The sequence below is a fragment of the Aethalodelphis obliquidens genome, unplaced genomic scaffold (genome assembly GCF_003676395.1).
Source record: "Aethalodelphis obliquidens isolate GAN/ISIS:26980383/991018 unplaced genomic scaffold, ASM367639v1 scaffold51, whole genome shotgun sequence".
NCBI classification, from domain to species: Eukaryota; Metazoa; Chordata; class Mammalia; order Artiodactyla; family Delphinidae; genus Aethalodelphis; species Aethalodelphis obliquidens.
The window spans coordinates 12,654,079-12,679,964 of NW_020837995.1; the positions used below are offsets into that span (position 1 = coordinate 12,654,079).

A 25,886-nucleotide genomic window follows, 5' to 3' on the forward strand; every position below is an offset into this window, starting at 1 on the left:
TATTTAAGAGGTCCAGAGTTCTCAGACTATAATATGATAGAAGGTGGGAGAGTTAACATAACCCCGAGGCAAACTGTAAATGAATATTGTCTGTTTTTGCTGCCTACAGAGCCTCAACCGGCATTTCTGTCTGGAGGCTTAAGGAATGTCTGATCCACAGGTATGGAATCTCATATAGCAGAGCATCCAACCAGGGGATACACTTTCAAATGGAGGGGGTGTGGGAGAGGGTCGTGACCAGGGGTCCTCTGGTTGTGTTGTGTACTGCTCCACTCAGAGGTAACTGGCCCAATGGATTGGGAGGGCCTTCTCTACTCACAATTGAAGCGTCAGCTCTGAGAAAGCACTCTGAAAGGATGGAGTGCCGTCATTCAGAACAAGGTGTCTTTATTAAATCGGAGACCTCTGTAGGGTGCTGTGTCCTCAGTAGGAAGGATATAAGGGTCTGGAAACCAAGAGGTGGGAGCAGGGATGGCCTTGTTTACTGTCATTCCTAATGACCCGCTGTGGAATTTTGTGCTTCCTTTCCCTGCAACTCTGGGCTCTGCATGGTTGGAGTTTCTGGCCCCCAAAGAGAACACACTATTGACAGGGGCACAATAAAGGTCCCATTGAACTATATGGTAAAGCTGCTGCTATGGGGTAAAAAGTTCAAAGGGCACTTTGAACTTTTTGTGCCCAGGGACCAGCAGGCAAGAGAGGAGTTGCCGTGGCAGCAGGGGTAACTGACCCTGGTCATCGGGAGGAGGAAGGCTGCGTTTACACAAGGGGAGCAAGGAGGAATATGTGTGAGACTCAGGTGTTTCAGGTGGGCATCTGCTGGACTCCTTTGCTCCGTTATAACTGTGAGTAGACACATGCAGCAACCCAGCCTGAGGAGGGTTTGATTAGCAAGTGTTCAGACCCCTCAGGAATAAAGGTTTGGGTCACACCACCAGGTGAGCCACCAGGACCTGCCTACGTGAGAGCTGAGGGTAAAGGGGATGTAGAATGGATAGGGGAGGGGGGAAAGGGGAGACGGTGAGTAAAAATGTGGCCTTGGGATCAACTCTAGTAATCTCAGGGGACAGTAACTTACCCAGTTTCTCCCTCTTCTGAGTTGCCCCTCAGGAGGGAAGGCCCACAGGCCCATGAGGAGCTGCTCCCTGCACCTGCATGGAGAAGTAGATCTATAGGACACAAGGGGTGAATGCGGGGACAGGAGACATGGTTCCCAGCCCCTCCAGGGAAATGCTTGCTGCCCAGAACCTCAGCTGCGCAACTTCAGAGCCTCCCAGTGCTCCCTTATAGGTGGACTTCTCCTGTGTTGTTCAAACGTGCATAGAAAAGAGATAGATGAACTAGTAGAAGATTTGCTACCTGCTCCAGGGGTCAGGAAAGCCTTAGGTCCTCATACTCTCCGCAACTCCTGAGTTTTTCACTGACTACTATTCTCCCGGTGCTTATCAAATGCGAGTCACAAGTTTACTGGGCCTTTAACAGCCCTTTGGGGCAGCCTGTTTTAGCTTCTTTTGACACTCCTACCTGGGAACCATTCCATGGAACCCAACACACTTTTATTGGGAAAAAGACATTGCTAAGTCCTGGAGACAAGAAGATGTAGAAGACACAGTTCCTTCCCTCAGTGGCTTTATGTTTTTCATGGAGAGATGCAGTTTGTCACATTATGCATAACTTTATTAAAAGGGGTAATAAGTAACCATGACACGAAGTACCAAAGGAACAGAAACTGGTAATGATGGGACTCACTGCTGGCACGAAGGCAGGTTTGGGAAGAAGCATCTTGAAGGAACTGATGCTGACAGGGAGCCAGCCCTCAGCTACAATGGAGCCCTTCCTACACACCAGCTCTTGATCTTGAGGCAAAAGGAATACCCACAAGCATTTATTTGCCCTGGAGGATACAATGAGACCTCCCCCACTTTTTGCTTCATCTCTTGGGAATATCAGTTCCACTCTCAGGTTCAATTTTATGTCTAAGGGGCACTTTGCAGTGCAGTATATCTGTACTGTAAATAGTTAGCTTTTGTACATTTCCGATTACTCCCATCTTTGAGAAATGAGGTCTAATATTCTTATATTAGACTCAATACTATACTGTTTCACTTGCCTTAGGGCAGACCTGTAGAACTTACTTTTCAGTACCTTGTATAACGCCTGCCTGAACACTGGATAACAATAATTCCTATAATACTATAGTTACTTTAGTAACTACAATTTACTGAATACTTATTCTATGCCAGGTATGGTACCAATCACTTTATATATATTAACTCATTTAATTTTCATAAGGATACTATGAGGTAGGTACTCATAAAAATACCCATTTTACCGATACAGTTAACCGAGGCACGTCAGTTCATTCTTTCTGAGAGTGGTGGTGTATGAACACAAAGGTAACCTTTGGTCTTCATAGTCCCACATACTCTGAGGTATTTGTGGCCCAAAAGTCATAGTGTTTTTTCCTCCAGCATATCCTTGACGTAGGAGGACATATTTATTCCTATCATGTAGATGAGGAAATTTAGGGAATTTCCCAAAACTGAGTTTATGAAGCTAAGTTTCTGAGAAAGACTTGATTCCACTCTTATGTCCTCAGAGACCCCTTTGGATGGAGAGTCTGAGTCTGCCTGAGCCCCACCGTCATTCTCCAGCACTCTAATGTACTTTTTTTTTTTCCTTAAATTTTTGACTGCATCGGGTGTTAGTTGCGGCACGCAGGCTCTTCCTTTAGGCGCACGGGCTTCTCTCTAGTTGTGGTGCGTGGGCTCCAGAGCGTGTGGGCTCCGTAGTTGTGGCACACGGGCTCTCTAGTTGTGGCTCGAGTGCTCAGTAGTTGCGGCGCATGGGCTTAGTTCCCCTGCAGCATGTGTGATCTTAGTTCCCTGACCAGGGATCGAACCTGCATCCCCTGCATTGGAAGGCAGATTCTTAACCACTGGACCACCAGGGAAGTCCCTCTACTGCACGTGTATTTAGCAGAAGTCTTTGTTGTTCTAGGGCTGAGGGTTTTCACTATCATACCACCTTGCGTATATAAGTAGAAAACAATATATAATAAGATCTAATATGTACGGAGCCTATAGTTGCCATCTTTTTTCTTTTTTTCTCTTGGCCGCCTAGTATTCAGTCCCTTTCCCAATTTGGGGGAAATACTCATCGTAAGAATCCTGACGGAAGTCAGAGGGACCATGTACACTCTCTCCTTCCTCTGACAGCTGTGGCGCTGGCCTTTGACATCAGTTTGGTCAGTGGACACTTCCATGAGGACTTGAATTCTCATTCCCTTTATATTTGTGTCACTTACTCTGGAGTCATTTGCCAAGGCAGGGGGAGTATTCTGAGGGCTGCCAGGCTGTTCCTGCTGAAAGATGGTGTTGCGTTTTCTGCTTTTTGATTTTGTAGAGCTGCTGATTCCTGTGCACTTTTCCTGCCATCATTACTTTGTCATTTTGAGGGTAGTGTGAACCCCTGAAAGCCTTTTCTGTATAAGTTATCCAGAGCTGCTTGCCTTCAACCAAGAGTGCTGATTGAGTTAGAGCTCTTTGTAGTTTGTGAAGCACCTCCATATGCATTAGTGCTTCTGGTCTGAAAAACAGCTTCATCTTCTATGTAACAGATGAGAAAACTCCAGCCACCCTGTAACCTGATAGCAATTCTAGTTTTTATTTGACATGCAGAATGACTGTGATGAAAACAGTACATTCAGGAGGTGCTGGGGCTGCCTTTAAAACACACCTGGCATAATACACCAATCATTATGCTCTGTCTGCCCACCCCCTTCCGCTTCTGAGAGTGCCTGGTGGTCGGGCAGGATGAACACTGTGTGCTGGCGGGTCCCCGCACTAGGACCTTACCCTAGCTCACACACATCTCGCTGCAGCTCCTCAGAAGCTTTTTGTCAGCTGCGCTGCTCTCTCAGCTAGGGAGGGTTTGCTGGGGCCAGGGGCTGAGGCTGCTTCTCTAGCTACTCAGGGAGGGGAGAATTTGCTACGGGGAAGGGACGAGGGTGGGACGTGCTGATCCGGCTAAAGCAGGGGGTACTATTTAAAGCTGCATGCCTGCAGGAACAGCCTCTTCACAATGCTTCCTCCTGCGCCTTCCTTTTCCTGTTCTCCAGAGAGCACTTTCCTCTGTTCTGTTCCCCGTGCCCACCCATTCCTGTTGCCAGCCCTTCCTGCTCACTAGCCTGCGTGTCTTCCCAGAGCCCTGCCAGTTTACTACTCTGTCTCATGGATCTTCTTGAATTGGGGTCTGTTCCTCTTCGTGCCCGCCCCGCCTATCACTTCCTCTTCCCACTCTTTAACAGTGCGTCTCTTCGTTTCCCTTCTCCCCAGGTGCACTTGCGCTACTTGGCAGGCCCCACATGGGTAGGAACCGAGTCTGAGTTTTTCAACAGTGTATGGCCAGGCAGTGGGCACAGGGCTTTCTTGATGCATAGCAGGCAGGGGCCCAGGGATCATGCATCATATGGAAGAACGACTGTGTGAGTAAGCGAGCGAATGAGTGAACTCTCAGCTCCCCCTCTTCCTGGCTGTCTCATGTGACAGTCCCAGCTCTTCTTCAAAGGCTTAAGAGAGGGCTTAGGTGAGATAGTAGGATGAATACAGGTAGAAGCCCCCAGCATGTGGGATCTGCTCAGGACACCTTTCTTAACTCTGAATCTGATTTCACACCACCAACCTCAAACCACCCAGCAAGCAGCACATCTCTTGTGATTCCTTCCTGCCTGCCCCCTTCCCATCTAAACCAGGGCTGCTGCTGCTGCTTTTTTTTGTTGTTGTTGTTAAAACCAGGACTGCTGATGCTTTTTTTTTAATTTTTATTTTTATATTAGAGTACAGTTGATTTACAATGTTGTGTTAGTTTCAGGTGTACAGCTAAGTGATTCAGTCTTACATATACATATATCCATTTTTTTCTCAGATTCCCTTCCCATATAGCTCATTACAGAATACTGAGTAGAGTTCCCTGTGCTATACAGTAGGTCCTTGTTGACTATGTATCTTATATATAGTAGTGTATATACCAAGCCCAAACTCCTAATTTATCCCTCCCCACCACGTTTCCCCTTCGGTGACCATAAGTTTGTTTTCAAAGTCTGTGAGTCTGTTTCTGTTTTATAAATAAGTTCATCTGTATAATGTTTTTTAGATTCTACATATAAGTGATATCATATGATATTTGTCTTTCTCTGACTTACTTCACTTAGTATAATAATCTCTAGGTCCATCCACGTTGCTGCAAAGAACATAAGCCATTCTTTCTTATGGCTGAGTAATATTCCATTGTATGTATGTACCACATCTTCTTTATCCATTCCTCTGTCAGTGGACATTTAGGTTACTTCCATGCCTTGGCTATTGTAAATAGTGCTGCATTGAACATTGGGGTGCACGTATCTTTTTGAATTAGGATTTTCTCTGGATATATGTCCACGAGTGGGATTGCTGGATCATTTGGTCGTTCTGTTTTTAGATTTTTAAGGAACCTCCATACTCTTATGCATAGTGGTTGTACCAATTTACATTCCCACCAACAGTGTAGGAGGGCTCTGTTTTCTCCACACCCTCTCCAGCATTTATTGTTTGTAGACTTTTTTGATGATGGCCATTCTGACCAGTGTGAGGTGATACCTCATTGTAGAGTTGATTTGCATTTCTCTAATAATTAGTGATGTTGAACATCTTTTCATGTGCTTTTTGGCCATCTGTATGTCTTCTTTGGAGAAATGTCTATTTAGCTCTTCTGCCCATTTTTTTTATTGGGTTGTTTGTTTCTTTGATATCGAGCTCCATGAGCTGTTTTTGTATTTTGGAGATTAATCCCTTGGTCACTTCGTTTGCAAATATTTTCTCCCATTTTGTGGGTTGTCTTTTTGTTTTGTTTATGGTTTCCTTTGCTGTGCAAAACCTTTTAAGTTTAATTAGGTCCAATTTGTTTGTATTTTCATTACTCTAGGAGGTGGATCCAAAAAGATATTGCTGCGATTTATGTCAGAGAGTGTTCTGCCTATGTTTTCCTCTAAGAGTTTTAGAGTGTCTGGCCTTACATTTAGGTCTTTAATACATTTTATTTTTGTGTATGGTGTTAGAAAATGTTCTAATTTCATTCAGGTGGTGGAACTGGGAGGTGAGGTGGGGCATTTTGGAAATACACAGGGGCATTTTTATTTGTCAAGGTGATTAGGACACGATCTATTGGCACTTAGAGGGTGGGAGCCGGGAATACCAACATCCTGTACTCTGTGGATAGTGCCATACACAATTAATTGTCCCGAGTCCTGCATGATTTCTGGTGCCCCCTCTTGCCCCAACATTTAAGTATTAAAAAAAAAGGAAAGAAAAACAGGTGGGTTGATTGGAACACAGAGAAGAGGCAGAACCAAGGGAACACTGGAGGTGGTGCCTGTAATCCCGGCCTTCCCACCGTGGCAGCTGAGCCTGCAGCCCCAGAGAACCCAGGAGTAGCAGGGGAGGCAGTACACATGACTCTGGCTTCCTGGCCACAGCAGTGCCTGCAGCCACAAGTAGCTGGGCAGCAGTGGCAGTGGTACCTAGGATACCGGCACACCAGCTGCTGAGGTGCCTGTGACTCTAGCCCCGTGGTCTACCACCTGCAGTGGTGGACCCTGCAAACCTGACAACACTGGACACGGCAGAGGCACCTGCATGACCCCAGCCGGCCTCCACCCTCCCTCCCAGTGGTAATGGAGCCTGTGACTCAGGGGATCTTGGACGCAACAGAAGAGCCCACCATCCTGGTGCACAAAGCAGCCACATCAGCAACACTGACCCCAGAGGAACAGAAATGATAAGGAGGGCAAGGGGCCACCCCTGTGACAGAGGTGGTAGAGGGTGGGAAGTACTGATTCTCAAACATAATTTATCAGAGGCAGCGCAGGTAAGAGAAACTCAAAACTTGTCCTATAGTGCCACCTACCGGAAAAATAAAAGAAAAGCCTCTAATTTCTAAGCTGTTGAATTGTTAGAATCACGCAGAAAGTTGTTGGCTACTTCAAATGCACCGGCAGAGGAACAATTCATCAAACACCATGAAGAACCACAGTAACACCATACCACAAAAAGAAAATGACAGTTCTCCAGGAACCCAACTTAAAGTCACAGAATATTGTGTTCTCACTGGTAAGAGAATTCAAAATAGCTCTCATGAAGAAACTCAATGAGCTATAAGAAAACTCAGAAAGGCAGTTCAGTGAGCTCAGGAATAAAATTAGTGAACAGAAGGAATACTTTACCAAAGATGTTGAAACTCTAAAAAAGAGCCAAACAAATTCTGGAGATGAATAAGTCAATAAATGAGATGAAGAATGCATTAGAAAGCATTGAAAATAGAGCAGACCATATGGAAGAGAGAATTAATGAGCTTGAAGATAGAAATCTAGAAATGATACAACTAGAAGAGGAAAGAGAAATGAGATATTAAAAAAGTGAGGAAATTCTGTGAGAGTTATCTCTTTTAGGAAGGGTGACATTAGGGTAATGGGTATCCCAGAAGGAAGAAAGTGAGAAGGGAGCAGAGAATTTATTTAAATAATATCTGAGAATTTCCCAAACCTGGGGAAGGAACTGGTTGTAGAAGTCCATGAAGCTAAGAGAACATCTAATTACCTAAATGAAAAAAGACCTTCTTCAAGACACATTATATTAAGATTGTAAGAAGTCAATGACAAAAAAACGACTTTTAAAGGCAACTGGGGAAAAAAGGATGGTAATCCACAAAGGAACCCCCATTAGGCTTTCAGCAGATTTCTTAGCATAAACCCTACAGGCCAGGAGGAAGTGGAATGACATTCTTAAAATATTGAGAGATAAAAGCTGTTGCCCAAGAATACTCTATCCAGCAAAATTATAGTTCATATACAAAGAAGAAATAAACACTTTCCCAGACAAACAAAAGCTGAGAGAGTTCATCATCACTAGACCTTCCTTATAAGAAGTGTTGAAAGGAGCTCTTTACCAGAAACAAAAAGGCAAAAGTACATAAAACTTTGAGCAAGGTGATAAATAGAACCAGAAAATTGCAACTCTCAATCAGAATAGGTTTTAAACACTTTATTATAGCATAAAGGTTAAAGGGGGGAGCAGAAAAAAGTATAACTACTTCAACTTTGTAACAAGCTCACAACATAAAGAGATAATTTGAGACAACAGAAACAAAAAGGGGGAAAAGGAAGAAACCCATATAGGTAAATGAAGATAAGATGCTATCAGCAGAAAAAGGATTATTTTACCTATGAGACATTGTATACAAATCTCATGGTAACCACAAAACAAAAATCTAGAGCAGAGACACGAAACATAAAAAAAGAGGAAACTGAGAAAAACATCATAGAAAACCCCCAAACTAGAATAGCAGACAGAAACACAAGGAAAAAGAAACAATGGAGATATAGAGCAACCAGAAAACAAAAGGTAAATGGCAGTACTAAGTCCTCGTCTATTAATAATCACCCTAAATGTAAATGGATTGAATTCACAAATCAAAAGACAGAGTGCCTGGATGGATTAAAAAACAAGACCCAACTATATGCTGCCTCTAGGAGACAAACCTCAGCTCCAGGGACACGCATAAGCTAAAAATGAAGGGATGGTAGATGATACTCCAAGCAAATGGCAGACAAAAGTGGATGTAGCCATACTCATATCAGACAAAATAGACTTCAAGCCAAAAAGATAACAAGTGACAAATATAGACAGTACATAGGGACTTCCCTGGCAGTCCAGCAGTTAAGACTCCGTGCGCCCAACGCAGGGGGACAACTTTATTAGGTTGCTTTTCCGAGCTCTAACCTCTGTGATTGCCTCAATTTTAAGTTTGCTAGGGTTCCTCTTTAAAAAGAAAAAAAGAAAAAAAAGTTGACTGAAACAAAAAATTCAAAAAGAATTATTCAAAATTCACAGAACGAAATAAATGTAAAAGAAACGTAATTATACTTTCAAGGGACTTTAAAGTTTGTAACACATCTGAAGTTATAGAAGCTTAAAATTGCAGTAAGACTTCTGGACACCCTATATATGTTATAAAAAGGTGCTCTAGATCTGGTGTGGTCGAGGACCACTCACCTACACCTCGCACCTACTTGGAGCAGCCAACTGAAAACGTCCAGTCATCAAAGTAGGACGCAACGTGGTGTGGAGACCAGTGTCTGAAAGCCAGCTGACCCTGACCTCCACCCTGAGGGAAGAGCGCTGCTCCGGCGCTTACCAAGGCAAGTTTTGGGGCTTCTCTGAGCCTTGGTTACCTTATCTGTGAAGTGAACCCGGGAACAGTTGTCTCTCTGGACAGTCTTGGGAACCAGATGAGAAGCCCAGCAGGGCTCACTGGACGACCCAAAGCAAACCGCCAGGGCCTCTATCCACAGCCCCGCCTTCACCTTTGTTCCTCCCAGTTACGCAACGGTGTAGGCACCCGGGAATGAGGGGAGCGACAGGTGGCCTCCGTGCCCTCCTATGTCGCGCCAAGGGCACCCGGCCGCGCTCCAGGGTGCGCTGCGGGTAGGGGCGTCTGCCCTGTCGGCACAGCCCCGGGCCCTCTGGACTGGCGTCCCTGGCTGTACCCTGTGAGCGCTTGAAGCCCGGGTGCAGCTTGCACTTGGCCTTGGCTCCCCGGCCCGTGGCGCCGGCCGCGGCAGCGGCGGGACCTTTCCGGAACTTTCCTGGGGTGGGGGTGGGGGTGGGCTCGCTCTCCCCGCCTCCAGCTTCCGCCCAGGGCCGGGCGGGACCCAGCAGAGGCAAGAGCCCTCGCAGGGAGCGGCTGCTTTTGCTGCACCAACGCTTTGGCCGGAGGCTCTGCGCACCCCTGGGTAAGAGGCATCCTGCGGCCTATATCGGGCACTTGGCCAGGAGAGGGGGACCGGGCGGGGACAGAGATCACCCATAAGGCCGACTGTTAACCCAACTCTGTCCCAGCAGCTGGGACTGCGCGGCCCCTGTGTGTCGGGTTACATCCCTCTTCACACTTTTCTTCCCCACCCCCGGCATCTACAGCTAGTGCTGCCCTTACTGGAACCCGGGTCTTGGGACTCCTTCCGGCAGTGTCGGGCCTCGGGGTCGCGGAGAAGCTGACCTGCGAGGGGCGGTTAAAAACCCGAAGTATCCGTCGTCTTGTGTATGGGAATTTCTTGGTATCTTAGTGTGTGGGAATTTCTGGCACCTTCCGCTTGTTGACACTCAGCATGGTTCCCAGGGCGCAAGGGGTGCTCAGCCCCCGGGGGTAGGAAGTCTGCTTGCCCACAGTGGGGCACATTTATCCACACAGCTCGAGGCACGGAGGGGCGCTCAAGGAATCAGCTTCAGCTGCGCCTGGAACCAGCAGAGGAGAGCACTTAGGGCACGTGCTGAGCAGGAACTGGTGGGAAGGGTAGAAAGGGTCCTCTCGTGGAATTGGGGTCCTTTCCTTTCCTCTTCGCTTCTCTCTTTTAGTTATAAAAGAATCCCAACCTAGCTTCTTACTCAAAGACACAGTGAGCAGAGCCTCTGGATTTGCCTGGGCTGCCCATTGCTGTAATGTAAGGGTTCTGACCCATTTTTCTGCCAATTGCCACTTTGGCATTTCTGGGAAGACTAAGGACCACTTTTTGGTGCAGTACTTTTGAAGGTGTAACATAAAAGGCATAGAATTATAAAGGAAACCTATTTCAAAACACTTGTCAACATATGAAAAGAATTTATGCAGTAGTATATGTGCCTTTAGAAAAACGAATGCATTAAGTAACATGATCTAGCAGTGGATCTAATAGCTATCATAATTTTGAAATAGTAATGAACACAAATAATATTTCAGGATTTGGGCAATGCTTGTAATGTAAGAAAATATCTGTGATTTCTATTGGTGACACAGTCATAGGTACTACTGGTACTGCTGGGGTTTCTTGCATAAATATATGAAGAAAGTGCTAAAGTTCAGTTAGAGATTAGTGAAAATAAAGATAGAAATTTTTATCTTCCACCCAAGTTCAGGAAGTCAGGTCACATGGCTTCTGGTCTTGACACTTCCACTGACTAGCAGCACGAGCTTGTCTTTTGGACTTCTTTTCACCTTGGCTTCTTCATTGTACAGTGGAGATAATCGTACCTTCCCAAGTATTTAAGGTATCCAGTATTGCACCTGGCACAGAGGGGTGAGATAGGTACCATTTATTAGAACTTGTCTCCCTCACTAGACCCCAAGCTTGTGGCAATCACCATTATGTCCCCAATCCTGGTACATGGAATGTAGTCAATAAATATTGTTTGAATGAATAAGTGCATTGGAGAGGGTTGCTTGTAACTACATCTAAAAAACCCAGAATTTATCCAGGAGACAGCTGGTGGTTTGCGAAATGACTCTGCTTAAAATTCGAGCTGCTTTTTCCTACTGGCTGAACAATGTAGAGACACATCTGGAGCTGGAGGGCTTGAAATGTCAATCAGGGCCTATGGGTCTGTGCGTGTGGGTCTGTGTGGCTGGTGTTTTGCCAGAGAAAATGAAATTGAGTGTTGATAGGGAACTAGAACTCCTTTGCAGAACAGTTTCTCCTCCATCTTGCCTGTGTCTAGGCCTGTTAATCTGATGTGATGTAACGCAGGAAATTGTCTTATAGGGAGTGGAGACAGACCCATGATGAGGCATTTCTGGACACAGATGCACATTTCTCTTTTCTCTTTTCACGTTTCCCTGCTCCGTCACCCATTACATAACTCCTCTATGACCCTTGAAGATTTGGTAAAAAGGAGCAGAAGGTGAAAGTTGCTACAAGCTGCCTAGACTAGACCTAAAGCCAACTAGTTGCTTCTTAATTCCCAGCCTTAAAAGTCTATGTAATCCAATAAATGTGGATGGTAATAGGAAGAAGAAAAGTAGATCCAGCCAGTGAAGCCTGTGGTTTACTTTGTAAAATTGCTAAGTTGGGGCAGAGAGATGGGGAGAGAACTTTGTAAAGAACAGTAAATTTAGAGCACGCTGGGTCTGTCTACGCCTGTAACTTTGAAGAGGGCAAATGCTGGTGTTATGAACTGAATTGTGTCCCCTCAAAAATTCATATGTTGAAGCCCTAATCCTCGTACCTTAGGATCTTACTATTTGGAGAGAGGGCCTTTAAAAAGGTAATTAACGTCAAATGAGATCGTAAGCGTGGGGCCCTAATCCATTACGACTAGTGTCCTTATAAGAAGAGGAAAAGACACCAGGGGTGTGCAGAGACAAGACCATTTGAGGGCATAAGAAGGTCCAAGCCTAGGAGAGAGGCCTCATGAGAAACCAGACATGCTGACACCTTGATTTTGGACTTCTAGCCTCTAGAACTGTGAGAAATCAATTTTTGTTGTTTGAGCCACCCAGTCTGTGGTATTTTGTTATGGCAGCCTGAGCAGAATAATATACAGGCTGAGGAATTTTACATTGAATGTGAGCTCTTTATTCTCTTTCTTCCTTTGTTGCACTGACCTTCAAGGCCATGTGTTCCAAATGATGTTGCTAAAAGATGGAGGAGGCAGGCTCAACCCAGATAAGTTTTCTCGTGTCAAGCCGCTGATGTTTCTGGTTCAGTTTTTGCTGTAGGATAGCCTGATGTTAATCAGGCAGACTAATTCAACCTGGACCTTGCCCTTTGAAAACAAAAGCTAAGCATCTGACCTTTTGGTTCTGCAGGTCCATGGGATGAGCCCTCCTTGAGGCAGTGGGTGCCACATGTCTGGTTGCATGAGTGGGGTTGACTCCCAGGGTAACTGAGAATCTCAAGGTGAAAAGAGTTGGTTAATATATCAAAATATTATACTGCTGCAATTACATAGGGCCCCAAGAGACCTTGCTCTTGAACCTCCAGCCTCTAGAACTGTGAGAAAATAAATTTCTGTTCTTTAGCTGTGGGTTCTCTCTCTCTCTCTCTCTCTTTTTTTTAATGGCAGCTCTAACAAGTTAATATAACTTGGCACTCTATTCTAAGTCGTGATCCCAGCAGGTCCATCACTTTCTTTTAGGACCCCTCTCCTTTACCTACCCAAGAATATCTTATGCTCTCTTTCTACAGACACTCTGTATTGTCCCTTGGATCCTGTCTGAGGTCATTAAGGCCTTCTTCACCTTCATGGTCCTGACTGTTAGGAAAAACAGTCTTAAGCAAATGACCAGCCTAGCTGCTGAGCCATGTACAGAGCAGATGCTTTTATAAAAATGCATGGTGGGTGATGGGATGATGGTGTTAGTGGTCATCCTTAAGTACCATGGGGTAATTCCTTTCCAGTCATAATGAATTTACAAATTTGACCCTAGCCCAGCCCTCAGGGAGCTTTCATTCTGTGTAGCTGGGAACCAGCAGCTCTAGCCCAATCTACAGTAATGGAGAGGGAATATCTGTGTCTTTATCCTGGGACCAATCCCTGACTTCTGGAAGGGGGAGGCCTCAATCTTGGGGCCTATGGTGATTTCAATCTATGATACTTTCTTTTTCCCTTGGCAGTTTGCTGTAAGGCAGCCCATGGTGTCTTCATAGGAAAATGGTGTGTTTTAACAATCACCTTGTTTACAGTATAGATTGTGAGAACATCCCAAGGAGGTGCTGCGTTTAGTAAATGTGGTTTTGTGTTTCTGTGAGCATGTGCGTGGTGCTTTAAGTGGGTGACAGGCCATCCTATTTTCTGGCCAACTGGGTTTGCACGATAATCGTGAGCCTTTCAAGGTCTAGGTAATCAAATCCAAGCTTGTTTTGAGTCATAGAGTAGGAGGGACCTTTAAAGTCAACTGGACACATCCACTTATTTTACGCTCGTGGAAGAGGACTCAAAGTGGTTGCGACTTGCTCGTGGCTCCACAATGTCTGTTTCCTCACTTATAAACAGGGATGATAATACCAACGTCTCGGGTTGTTGTGAGAAATTATGTGATTCACAGTGTAATGCCTGTCACATAGAAAACCTTCAGTAATTTTTTCTGATGTTTTTGTTGTGTCTGGGATAGTGCACAGCAACTGCCCAGTGAATCATGGTCAGCAATGGTGCTGGTGTCAGACTCGGGGGAAGAGAAAGGGAGATATGGTTTCCATTCTGATTATGTTCAAGGCTTGGTTACAAACCATTGTCATTCTTTGCTGCAGTAGTTTAGAGCTCCAGTCAATTTATGGAGTTAGTAGGACAAGTATTCACCTTTGAGTATCTGCTTGTGAACCTCTGTTTCCCTTTTCCCCTCGTTTAGAGGATCACAGAGTTTAAAAAAGGAAGGGACCTTTGAAACTACCCAGTCCAATCCTTTATTCCACTGATGAAGAAAACATGACCCAGAATAGTTAAGGACAAGCCCTACCTGGCACTACCTGGAATGTGGACTTGGGTCTCCTAACTCCTGACATGTCCTCAGACAAGGCTTTTGCAGGAATGGGAAACTGTGTCATTTATGTAGACATAGGAAAGACACTAGCTTAGGGAACCTGGCACACCTGTTACTGTGTCTACCCCCTCATTCTATCCTAACCATTAAAGTATTGAACTTGGCATCTCTTCAATCACGTTCAAACAACACATGTGTAACGTGTAATTAAAGAGTCTCTTCTCATTGTGTTAAGACCTCACACGCTGGATTCCATGGAACAATACGCCTGACAAATTGGCCAGTCCCTGTTTATAATGAAACTCCACTCCTCAGAGGCTTCTTGTATGTGAAACTCTGAGTGGGCATTCCAGCACTCCAGAGGCTGATGAGTAATTTTATTGTGATCGTTGAATGGGTTCAGGAGATCAAGGCAAAGGTGGATCCCTGCTGTGTGACTGGAAGCAAATTAATTCCACGTTAGGCCTCCCTCTCCTGTGTGTCTTGTTGTACAGTCTCAGGATGGACACACACAGGCATATGCAAACATTGAAACCTTCAGTATACTTGACTAGAGGCCAACTGTGAATGGTGGGGTTGAAGGGGAGCTAAATTGTGATGATTTATACACTAGAACATGAGTGGTCAAGCTCCCACTGGCTAAAATAAGCAGAGAAACAAGGCACTTCCCCCCATATAATTCAGACAAAACCTTTAACTTTCAGTTGAAATAATCCAATTGACTGTCTTATTGTTTCTTTTTCTGGAGCCGTAATGTGAGAGAATTCTCTTTCTGTAAATAGGATTTTTATTTTCTGCTTAGCAAATGTATGGTTTGGTGAAGTTGTCAGTCCCCCCCTATTGCAAAGCTCTCTGATTGTAAAATGAACATAGGCTAGGGAAACTTGTAGGAAATTTCTCAGTAGCAAAGGGAGCCACTGTTTCATTGCCATGTCCTCATTAGTAACTTTTTTTTTTTTTTTTTTGCTGTACGTGGGCCTCTCACTGTTGTGGCCTCTCCCGTTGCGCAGCACAGGCTCCGGACGCGCAGGCTCTGCGGCCATGGCTCACGGGCCCAGCCGCTCCGCGGCATGTGGGATCTTCCCGGCCCGGGGCACGAACCCGTGTCCCCTGCATTGGCAGGCGGACTGTCAACCACTGCGCCACCAGGGAAGCCCCCTCATTAGTAACTCTTAATCAGTAATTCTTTAAAGAAAATTCCTACAGTTTCCCCCTAAAGAGTTAGGGAACTAAAAAACCCAGTGTGACTCAACCCTGAGTCATCAGGGAGCCGTCCGGGATTGTTTCTGTTGCCTGGACGATTTTCTCTTGGTCCACTACTAGAGCACTACCTTCACAGCTTCACGTTTAAACAAATATTTGGCATTGTAACAGCTCTAGAGGTAGAGTTCCAACATGGCCCTGCAGGCCTAAATGAAGATTGCCCCATTTTCTTTATTTGTTAACAAAATAGTAATCCAGTTCCTGAATTCAAGGGGAGGTGAGCTGAGAGGAAGGGCGCCACCTGCCTAATCCCTTCTCGGGCTCAGCTCCTTCGGCTCCTTCGTTCTCAGGGCCCTCAAGAGGCGTGGTTTCCTTCTCTCTCACCCTGCTTTGGATCTTCACTGCACTCTGAGTAGTCCAGTACTGTTACTTACACCGTCTCTCCAGTATAGCCACCTGAACAAGGTCCCGGTTCACATCCTTCCTTCTTTATCCCCTATGGCTAATTTGTCACAAAAATTCCTTCAACATCTGTTTTGCATTCACACCTTCATCTCTGTTCTCCTGTCTATTCGAAGCCCTTGCTGGTGCCTGAATTTCTGAATCAGCCATTTAATGGACCTTCATATTCCTGGTCTTCCCTGGGACAATAGACTCTTCTTATTCATCCCGGGTTCCGCAGTGCTTAGCCCAGTGCCTGGGACATAGTAAACACTCAAAAATGCTGAACTCAACTGAATTACTCTAAGTCATCCTTTCGACTCCCCCCCCAGGGGGTCTTTTTCAGTTTCCTTAAGAACTTCCAAGGGCTCTCACTGCCTTTAGCGGGGACCACAGCTCGTGTGCAGCTAGGGCTGAGCAGTAACAAAGGAGTATCGTAGGCCACGTGGGGCTGGGTGAGAGCTGGAACCTCGTGCAGGGTCCAGATGGGCAGTGATGGCTCAGCTCCAGCCCAGAGAGTTGACATGTGAGAATGTGGGTTCAGTGTTGTCAGAGAGGCCAATAATCTGGAATCTCAAGGGTAAGATATCCAAAAATTTTAATGTTGGCACTAATTCAAAATTTAAGCAGAATTTGCGAGTCAAACAGAACACAGCTCTGGTCTGCATTGGGCCTGCAGGTTGCTACTTTGTGACCCCCAGATGAGATTACGAATTGTCTAGGATTAAGCTTCCAACCCCAAATTTTACTTAATATGCCTATACAGTCTTATTTCTCTGTCTTCCCAGTTGGCACCAGCTTAGGCTCCCTTCTCCTTGTCCACAGTTATGCCATGCTCATTCTAGCATTTGGGATTCCATCTCCCAAATCCCTAACTTGTCCCAAACTAGCCCAGATCGGCCCTTGCCTAGACTTCCCTGTTTCTGCCCACACAATGCCTCTCTCTTCAGCTGCCATGATTCAACTTTGGCTCCGTCCCCACAGGGGCCCTTCTTACCTCTCATCCAGTCATTCTCTTTCCCTTACCTCTGTCTTATCTGAATCTTTATTTCTTTTTTTTTTTTTTTTTGCGGACGCGCAGGCTCAGCGGCCATGGCTCACGGGCGCAGCTGCTCTGCGGCATGAGGGATCTTCCCGGACCGGGGCACAAACCCGTGTCCCCTGCATCGGCAGGCAGACTCTCAACCACTGCGCCACCAGGGAAGCCCTTTATTTGTATTTCTAATGCTAGCACTGAATCAGGCCCTTATCATTATACCTGGACCTCTGTACTAGTCTCCTAACTGATGTCCAGAATTGGTTTTGTCTCTCTTTTGATGTAATTTTCTCCTGGACACTAGATTGATTTTCTCAAAGCTTTCCCCTCTGTTCTGAAAAGTTTGATATATAAAGCCTCAGTTCCCTAGCATGGCCCTTTATAATCGGGCTATGATGTTTCTTTATTATCTACTCCTCTCAATATCAGTCATATCTGGTTGGCCTTCCCAGCTTATTAGTCAGGGTCTTATGAAACACTTGGCACACTCAAACAGTGCTGTTAAGAAGGGTTTAATGAAACAACTATTTACAAAGATGTGGGCAGGGTTAAAGGGAACCAACAAGAGTAGTGAAGCAATGGTATTGATTTGGGGCCTGAAGAAGCAAGCAGAGGGATTACTCGAACCCTGAGTCAGGGCGGTAGCTGAGGGGAAGGCCACCCCACAGGAACCAAGGCCTTCAGCTGGAGGAATCCAGCATTGCTCAGCTGAGGCTTGGCTGCGAGGGGTCTGGGGAATAAATACCCGAATTTCATTCTTTTCGCATCCTCTGATCTCCTGGTGCCTCCCACTGGCTGAATCCAACTGGAAGCCAGAGGACCAGGGAGGCCAGCTGATGCGCACCTTGCAGGTCAGCTCCCAGGGTTTGGAGAGGGCAGAGAAGGCTGGAGAGAGGTCTGGAGGGCAGTAGCCTACTCTTTGATTCATTTACCTATGCTGTTCCCTCCCATAGCATCTTCACCTGTCCAAATGCTGCCAATCTTTTACGTGCTGCTCAGATTCTGTTTCACCAAGTTTTCATTGATGATTTCTTCTCTCCTCAAAACACCTAAGGTGTTTAGCTCATACTGATTACATTGTACTTTGCTTCTGCTAGTTAAATCTAAGATATGGGATATAAACCCAGATTTTTGGAAGCCGGCGCCAACTTTCCTTCCCCTAATCCAGAGATGATGTAGGTGGTGGAAAATACAGGTGCCTCATTTTCTGGCAACTGTCCCTGAGGAGGTGGCTAGAGAGTGCTGCACTCCTGGTAGGCTGCCGAGGTTTTCTGCCTGTTGCCACCAACTCTTTGGACCCCAGGGTTGACAAGAAGGGCCCAGATACTCGATAAGTGTTGTGGGGATAGATGGGACCAGAGTTAGAACCAGAGTCTCCAACCATCAAGAGGTTTCAATCTCTCTGAGAAAACAGATGCATCAAAATGCCAACAAATAACAGTGACCACAAGGAAGTTCCAAGAAGGGCAAGACAGGTACCATGACTTGTAGAACCAACCTGGGCTGGAGGGACTAGAGAAGCTGGGACTTGGACTGCACTTTGGGCCACGGCTAAGATGAGGAGACAGGAAGGGGCATTTCAGAAGGGAATAATAGCCGGGGGTTAAGGGGCTAACGTGTACTCCATTGCACTAGAATGTAAGTTCCGTCAGCACAAGGACCTGATGTGACACGTTCACTGGTTTTTTTCCCAGCACAGCTCCTGGCGTAATGAAGGATAGGATCTCAGTAATTGTCTTAGTCTGTTTGGGCCGCTATAAGAAAGACAGTAGGCCCCTGTTATCGGTGGGAGAATACGTCCCAAGACCCATCCCCCTCCCCCGGCCCCAGTGGATGCCTGAAACCATGCATAGTACCGAATCCTGTATATACTATGTTTTTTCCTCTATGTGCATACCCGTGATAATGTTTAATTTATAAATTAGGTACAGTAAGAGACTAACAATAATAAAATAGGACAATTATAACAATGTACTATAATGACAGTTATGTGAATGTGGTCTTCAAAATATCTTGCTGTATGAATTTAATGCCTCTTCCATCCTAACTAAGCACCTATCACACCGGGGCTGTAACTTTGGCAGTATGAGATGCAACATCAGTACTAACACGAATTTCTTTTTCCTTCTTCATAATTTCATGGATAGAAGATTCATTCCTACTGTAGACCTTAGCAAACTCAGTATATGATTTCTTTTATTTTCTTAAGTCAAGAACTTTCACCTTTTCAGTTAGAGGGAGCATTTTACATCTTCTCTTTGGCAAATCCAAATTGCCAGCATTGCTCCTCTTGTGCTTTGGGGCCTTCATTAAGTGAAACAAGGGTGACTTGAACACAGCACTGAAATACAGTTGATCTGATAACCGAGGTGGCCACTAAGTGACTAAGGGGCAGCATACGCTGGACAGAGTGATGATTGATGTCCCAGGTAGGGTGGAGTGGGATGGCGTGAGATTTCATCACACCACTCAGAATGGCATGCAGTTTTGAACTTATGAATTTTTTATTTCTGAAATTAAAAATTTAATTTCATTTAATATTTTTGGACTGAAGTTCACTGTGGATAATTGAAACCACAGAAAGCAAAACTGTGAGTAAGGAGGGACTACTGTACCACAGACTGGGTGGCTTATAAACGACAGAAACTTATTTCTAACAGTTCTAGAGTCTGGAAAGTCCAAGATCAAGGTGCCAGCATAGTTGAGCCAGGGCCAATGTCTTTTCCCTGTGTCCTCACATAGTAGAAGGGGTGAGGGATCTCCCCGGACCTTCTTTTATAAGGCACTAATCCCATTCATGAGGGTTCCACCCTCATAACCTCATCACCCCCAAAGGCCTCACCTACTAATACCATAACCTTTGGGAGTTAGGATTTCAACGTATGAATTTTGGGAGGGCACAAACATTTAGAGCATAGAATGAATTAGCAGATGGATGGATTTATTCAGTACCTTTGTATGTCAGATGTGTACACAGTGAAGGGAGGTGGTACTTAATTAATTCAGAAACACTCTATTGAGTGTAGAGGAAAACACAAAGCACTAGGACACATCCCTACTCAAGCTAGAAAGGGAAAGATGTACACACATCTCACTACCTTTAACCTTCCGATATTTAAATTAGACATTCTAATGTTAAAAAAAACTTTCCCTTGGGGAATCCTGTGGTGGTCCAATGGTTAGGACTCCACGCTTCCACTACAGGGGGCCTGGGTTTGATCCCTGGTTGGGGAACTAAGATCCTGCAGGCCACACAGTGCGGCCAAAACCAACCAAACACCTTTCCCCTGAAATTTGGCTCACCTTTTTATTGGCCTACCTTATCAGTAACTGGCAAGCTCTGCTGTTCTTCCATTAGCATCTAAAGCTAATAGACTGGGAATGGGACCAGGACTGGGTGGGGAAATTTCTGTCCATCTGCACAGGTCCTTGTATGTAGTAGGTACTCAACGAATACTTGTAGAAACATTCTTAGATGCAGCAGAATTGTGGCCATGCAGATTTCATGTAACTCTTTCTTTCCATAAAGATATGATTGCACATTTAGCACAGCTAAATGTAATTTAATCTGCATACCTTCTGTGTAGGAAATAAATCTGTAAATAAAAATACAGCTTAGGTGATGTTTTTTGAGCACTTCTGGCTGATGACACCTCTCTTTTATCAAGGTTAAATGGCTAAAATATATGGGAAAACTTTCCCTGTTGGAGAAGATATCCCGTTTCAGTACATTAATAGAGTGGGACAAAAGAGAGGACCGCCCGGTGCTGTATTCTTCAGGAGTAATTATTGCATTAAAAAATCATACCGTAGCTATGTTATTTAGTTGCAAAACTTGGCTCACTCACTCACATAATTATAGCATTCAACAGTAATATGTAATTAAATTGCTTTTTAAATGCCACCTGACAGTTCAGCGAGTTTGTAAGGAGAAGGAGTAGAGCAAAACTTGTTAAACATGTAAAATCTTCCATCTGACTGGACAGTAGTGAATGCACTTTAGTGTATTAAAATGTACCTGGGATTTGTTTTCAATGAGGCATGGTGAAACCAGCACATCAGGAGATGACCACCATGAAGGACAAAGTTTTGACTCCGAGTTCCCTAGGAATGGGAGGCCTGGTACACCATGTACCCGGGCCACATGGGGAAGCATGCAGGTTGGTCAGGAGGCAGAAAAATTAAGGAAAACCTGTAATGTGGTTTTCATGAGGCAGGGGGAACAGGCGGACCAGGTTTGGGATTGGCTAATTTGAATAATTTTAGTGGGCTCTGGCGTATAGGGACTGCCCTGGTTGTCTGATGTCTGGTCCTGGGATGATCAGGGCAGAAGAATGTTGCCTTCTGGAATGTAAAAGCCAGACAGAGGAAGTGGTTCGGGTATGGACTCTGGGTTTGTTGGCTTTACTTATCAAAGGTGTGCTCCTAGACTGCGTTGTGTACCGTCTTTAGGAGTTGGTTAGCCCTGAGAGGGGCAGTGTCTTTAGGATTAACAAAGCCCCCAAATGTCAAACAATCATAAAATACAGAAATTAAAAACATGATTAATACAGTAGGATTCAAAATATCTCCAGGAAGGTTTCATGAAGTGTCTTATTCAGTGCCACTGATAAGTGCCACAAATATGCCTACATACCTGCATGTACTTCAGATTGAGATGAGATCACATTAAGCTACCATAGCGTTTGGGGGGCAGTGTTTGGTATTTTCCTGGCAATCCAGTCACAGTGACAATTTCCTTCCTGAGATTTTTTCCATATTTGGACCTGCCCTTTTATAGTTTAAGTCAGAGGGTGTGATGGCCAATATCCTGTGTCAACTTGACTGGGCCACAGGGTGCCCAGATGTTTGGTTAAACATTATTCTGGGTGTGTCTATAAGGGTGTTTCTGGAGGAATCAGTAGACTGGGGAAAGAAGATTGTCCTCCTCGGTGTGGGTAGTGTCATCCAATCAGTTGAAGGTCTGAATAGAACAAAAAGGCTGACCCTCCCACGAGGAAGAGAGAACCCTTCCTGTCTGCCTGCCTTGACCTGGGACATTGGTTTCCTCCTGCCTTGGTACTTGAACTGAAACATCAGCTTTACCTGGGTCTTGAGCCCGCTGTTCCTTTGGACTGAAACTCCACCATTGCCTCTCCTGGATCTCCAGCTTACTGACTGCAGATCTTGGGGTGTAGCCTCCATAATCGTGTGAGCCAATTTCCAGGAGTGCCCTTTGTATAATAGGGAAAGTGATGATTGCTTTGGTTCTCTCCCTCTCTCCTTTCCATCCCCTCTGGTTTAATCCTGGTTTTGTCCTTTTTTGGCTGTGTGGCCTTGATGTAACCAGTCTCCTGGAGCCTCACTTTTTTCAGCTGGTAAAATGGGGATGATATGTCTACCTCTAGTGCCTAGCACAGCGCCTGGCACATCGGAGTCTGAGATGGTGCAGTGATGAGCCAGTTTTACAACAGGGGTCAGGGTCTAGCTTCAGATTGTCCAAAGTAGCCATGGTATGCTGGCAAGGGGTGGGAGGGGCTTTTGCAGAGAACTGGTAGAGGGAGGGACCAGGCCGGTTCAGTGAGTCCCAGAGGGGTGGGTGGGCAGAGTGCCCTAGAGGAGTGCAGTAGGCACTAGAGGTGGATTTACCCAGAAGCAAATGAAGTTTAAGCTTTTGGGCCTCTCTCTTGCACAGGTCTCTGTGGGTGCTGGGAGTTCCAGGAGCGGAGGGGTAGCCAGGTTATAACCAGAAAGCATTATGCTTATGTTTCTGTTAAACTGCCTAAAAGAGATCTCAGAAGAGTCTTGACTCACCAAGGATCCAGACATTTATTTGGACTTGTTTTCTCATTCCAAATTAATATTAACTATCTAATTTTGTATTTGTAATTTTGGGTCTCCAACGTGTATAGGCTTCAATGCCCATAAAACCTGGATCTGCCCCTGCCTGGAGGGCTGCCCTTCTGGGGGATGGCATGTGGAGCCCCAGCAAAGAGGTCATCTTGAGATTCGGAGCCGGGAGAAGGTCCAGACTGGGAGCTCTCCACCTCTGAATTGCAGGCTCCTGCTAATGCCTGCATTGCTGCTCCAAAGGGCATTCAGAAAAAGTTGCTGTTCACGGAAAGGACTCACTGTAGCTCTGACCCTGCTGCAGATTCAAGTGACCTTTGGAAGATCACCTCGGCCCTCTGAGCCTCAGTTTTCCCATTTGTAAAGTGGTATCGATACCTCCAGTGTAGACTCAGGTATGGGTCCTGTGAATTGTAAAGCTCTAGGCACTTGGGAGGGAAGTATCGTAATTGTGTTGCTACTACTTGTATTTCTGTTATCTTGCTATTACTTGAAATAGGCTTAGACCTTAACATTTCAGTGACTAAAGAGCAAAGGTAATGTCCACCCTGACACACTGTTTTTTGATTTCTGTTTTTTGCTGTTTCATTCATTCGTTCATTTTAATTTTTTATTGAGGAAACTTTCCAGCATATACAAAAATTCACAGATTACCACAAGGAATGCCCATATATATATCCATCAGTTGGCTTCAGACTATTATCAACTCTGAAATGCCGTTTGCAGCAATGTGGATGGACCTAGAGATTATCATACTAAGTGAAGTAAGTCAGACAGAGAAAGACAAATAACATATGATATCACTTATATGTGGAATCTAAAAAAATGATACAAATGAACTTATTTACAATTACAAAACAGAAGTAGACTCAGACATAGAAAACAAACTTATGGTTACCAAAGGGGAAACGAGGGGGCAGGGATAAATTTGGAATTGGATAAATTTGTATTTGGCAACAGATACAGACTACTATATATAAAATAAACAACCAGGACCTACTGTATAGCACAGGGAACTATATTCAATATCTTGTAATAACCTATAATGGAAAAGAATCTGAAAAAGAATATATATATATATATATATATATATAATGGAATCACTTTGCTGTACACTTGAAACATTGTAAATCAACTATACTTCAATTAAAAAAATTATTATCAACTCATGGCCAATCTGATGTCATCTACACTCCTACCTACTCACCTCCTGTAATATTTTTGAGCAAATCCCAAATCATTTAAACTGCAAGAATCCCAGTATTTTAAAAATTCAAGGGCCCATAAAAACTTACATCAATACTATTATTCTACCTCACTCATCCCCCAAAAAACTTAAAATTTTTTTCTTCCAATTTGTTTAGTAAGCTAAAATTTAATATCATATATTCCCTCCCAACTCACTCCCTGGGGCATAAGTTACTTTACATTTGAATTAAATAAAATTCAGCTGGTAGGCATTTTCCCTGAATTATCTCTTAGGTCTAACACTGTGAGAACTCAGTTGAGGAGTAAGTTTGAATTAACCTCTGCTCTTTAATCAGGGAGGTGACCTTAGGCCGGTACTCTAACTTTACACTAAGCCTCAATTTTCTTGTCTGTAAAATGGGGATACTAACACCCTCTTTACAAAGTTATTGTCTCTGAGACAGCAGAGTAAACACTCAGTAAATGTTAGCTAAATAATAGCTAAATGTTAGCTATTATTATTATGATAGTTTCTGCCTACTTTTTCTTATCGAACCCTGTCTTCTGGAAGTAATTTTGTTGAGAGATGTAAATAACTGACGATAGACTTGGCTGATTTAAGTTAAAAGGCCCAGCAAGCCCAAGGGGGAGGAGCGAATGGAGGAGGAGGAGCCTTCCAGGAGTCTTACCACCTGGGCACTAGGTGTAAGCCCAACCCATGCTGTGTAGACAAGGTTCACTTGTGTCTCAGAGACTGGGACCCACAGGGATCCAGACCCTCAGGACATCACAGCTCAGCATAAGCTTGGCTGGGAAGCTGGAGGTCCAGAGGTCAGGTAGGAGGAACGGGGTGGGTGGTGAGAGGTGGAGGCTGTTCATCGTCTGTTTTCCTCTTTGATTTTTGAAGTTGTCTACAAAGACGATATAATAAAGATTGGCCTTGTAGTTATTGAAACCGAAAGCAATGAGGGCCCAGCCTGGCATGGGCTTGAGATAAGACAGTTGTGACCCATACAAAGACCCCCTGTTTCCTCAAGAGCAAAAATAGCTGAAAGATTGACTGAGTCTTGCTGGCCTGTTGGGTCTTTCATTAAGATGCTCTGAATAATCCTTGTTTAGAGGCTAGCTCTTTTTGAACTGGGCCAAGTGTCCTAGCTGACACCCGGTGAGTGGCATGCACGTGGCATAGGATTAGAGAGCTCTCGACACTGGCGGTCTGCGGCTTGTCCCAGAAAGGCTGGCTGTGAGAGGTGGGGGAGTCCCAAAGACTTGTCTAGACCAGGGGGTCTGGAGTCAGCAGCCGGTGATGTAAGTAGGAGATGCCTAGCAGGCTGTATTATTTTTCAATCAGCAGGGATTTTACTTCAGTCAGACTACAGCTAGAACAAAGCATTTATTTTGATTCTTTGAAGGAAGCCCTCAATTGATTTAGCATTAATTGAATTTTTATCTAACTTAAAAGCATGACGTTCTTTAACTAGGACATGTATTTGTTATATGAAATACATTTTTTTCAATTAAATAAATGTGCCACTTGTTAAATGACAGCTAATTTTGCCCTATTTATTGATCCTTTTAAAGAGTGGGTGTTTCACCTTGTAAGAGGGTAGAGAGAAAGCAACTGCATTCGTCCGCATCGTTAGTGGGTAATTCTTATTTCTTAACCTAACAGGTAGATGTGTTTCAGGCTCCCTTCTAGGGAGACTCAGAGACTTAGATTTATGCTCCTTAGTTATTTTGTTGACAGAGGTTTTTTATTTCTTTTCTGTTGACTTCAGGGTCAAGTTTGGCCTTTCCTTTTTTTTCATTCTGGTTAAGATTGTGTGACCTGCTTCCTTCAATTGTCTGTTTTTTTGATTGTTGCTCC

General features: G+C 44.7%; 1 protein-coding gene across 2 annotated transcripts in view; it reads left to right on the forward strand.

Annotated features, from left to right (window-relative positions):
- The first annotated feature begins 9,691 nt into the window (after positions 1 to 9,691).
- The window catches only part of SQOR (sulfide quinone oxidoreductase), a 51,260-nt gene continuing 35,065 nt past the window's right edge, over positions 9,692 to 25,886 (forward strand). Inside the window, exon 1 of one of the 2 annotated variants that reach the window (XM_027084209.1) lies at positions 9,692 to 9,826. The gene's annotated coding sequence lies outside the window, so the exon portion shown is untranslated. The remainder of the gene's footprint in view (positions 9,827 to 25,886) is intronic. The other variant, XM_027084208.1, reaches the window with a different exon arrangement.